Source organism: Aricia agestis, chromosome 13, assembly GCF_905147365.1.
Source record: "Aricia agestis chromosome 13, ilAriAges1.1, whole genome shotgun sequence".
Classification (NCBI taxonomy): Eukaryota; Metazoa; Arthropoda; class Insecta; order Lepidoptera; family Lycaenidae; genus Aricia; species Aricia agestis.
In genome coordinates, this window is record NC_056418.1 from 14,983,764 (window position 1) to 14,986,112 (window position 2,349).

Here is a 2,349-nt window from a genome sequence, read left to right on the forward strand (position 1 = left end):
TTTGTTACAAAGTTCTCAATTCTGAGGAATTCTCAAAAATTGTAACACTTCCGGCACGTTTACATATGATAGGTACATGGAAATTTTAAAATGATTCACTTAACTTGTCGGTAAGGTATTGATTTTTTGGTATCAATCGATGCAGGATGTTTTATTCTACTACATATTTCGAATTTAGGTCAAAATATTTGAATTTGTAAATGTTACATCCTTAACTAATAATATTCTTCTTACACTTTGTTCTTACAATATTTTTCAACATCGTTTTACTATATCGTCAAGTCTAAGCTTTAGACTTGACGATAGACTTTAGACTCTAAAGTCTAGTCAAAGTTTAGGTAAAAGTCAAAACAGTCAGGGAGTCAAGTCGGTCAATTCAGTAAAGTGGTAGACGCTTTACTGAAAGTTTCGACGGAGAAGGGAACACAAAAATGCACGTTTCTGGAAGTTGCAGCATTTGCCTACATTTGTGCACGATAACGAATATCTAATGGGTGCCTAATATTCTACCAATATTAATGCTGTGCACCGCGTGCGCCGCGGTGGAATCGCGCCTTTAAGCACACATTAAAAACCCAGTTACAACTTACAGTTCGACAAGGCTTTATTTGAACGTGGGTGACAGACGGACTCATTTTCTCGCCACGTTAAAATAAAGCCTTGTCGAACTGTAGCACAATTTTAGAAAAATAATACAAAAACACAATAGCACTCTAGCTTTTTCACATTCATGGCAAAACTCCTGGTAACTTTGTCGCATGTGCGGCCGCAGCAATAGGCAGATGGCGGAGGCGGACCTGCGTAACTTGGTCACGTAACACGTTGTAACCTATGTCAAAACTCGAACCCATCCGACAGATCACAGGAAGGATCACTGAGCTAATATGGTCCGTCAGCTGTCTATGAATCAATTTCTTCGATGGTACATACAAATAGCAACAACTTAAGGCGCCAACCCACCGCGGCGCACGCTGTGCACGGCCACGCGCACGCGTGGATGTGCACGGATTTATTTATTTGACTACGTGGGTCAACGTTTCCACTGCCTATGTACACGCTTCCGTGTATCCCGTGCATACAGGTCAGTTAACAAGAGCTGGCACAACACATTTAAACATTGCGCTTGTGTAGTGTCTGTGAATAAGCGCGTGGCGTGACGTCGTACTACATATTACGCATCATAAAAAGTCTGTCCATTTCTCTCGCACGCGGTCTATCTTATGAGCGTGAAGGGGACAGTTATTGTTTTTATTATACTACTGTTTATAAATACAGCGTGATGTTACAAGTCGGTAACGTGTGATCGGCGTGCGGCCAGGGTTCGGAACCGTACGATAGTTATCGTACACATACGATAATTTTGTGCGTACGTACGATGTACGATAGCATATTATTATTATCGTACGCAGATTATACGATAATTTTTATCATGATGCAAACATATTATATTTTTAAATATACTGTATAGTGAAATTGCATAAGTGTGAGCACTGTGAACGAGCCAGCTTTAGTTAACTGATCTATAGCATGCGTAGCGTGGCCAGCGTTGAGCTACGTGTGCACCATATTCGAGCAAGCTACGTGAGTCAATTCGTGCGTAGCGTGTCCGTGGGTTGCAGTGGAAACATTCACATAATATATTTTCTTACAAAGCGAAGCTTGACGCACGTGCGTAGCCTCTCCGTGCGCCGCGGTGGAATGGAGCCCTAAACAACAATGAAATCATAGAGATATATCATAAATAATACACTTACGGGGCAAATTAAATTTTCTTTACCTGACGAACTGACTTTGAATAAATCTGTTGCTGTTTTCTCCTATTCTCAAAAAGGCAATATTTGTTGGTTTCCATATTAATAGGAATATTTTGGAGGCTGTCTAGCCTCACTGTGTGTGTAACTCTAGCTACGTAGCTAGCTGGAGTTACGTGATATTATGTCACAACTATATTTTAATTTTTAGTAAATATAATCTGTAGCTGGAGCATGCCCAAGTGCCCATATCAACATAGATGAACAATTTCGTTTTGTGTCTTCACAGTTCCCCTATATTAAATGAGTATTTGACCTACACTAGAGGCTACAAGTTACAACTAGCCCTTAATACATGAGTATCCCAACTATTAAGAGTATCTACCCTTTTCTTTTTATCAGCCAGTATTAGGTGCCATATGAGTATGCTGCATGATGATTATGACTGATAACAAGTTTCCCTAGTTTTGTCACAAAGTTAATTTCCCTTTAGCTGTCTCTGAGAGTGGTCCTTATGCCGTCGCCTTAGAGGTCTCATTTGAAACATCATCTGAACAGTATTGTTGTCATGCAGCGGCGCACGCGCACCCGCGGTGTT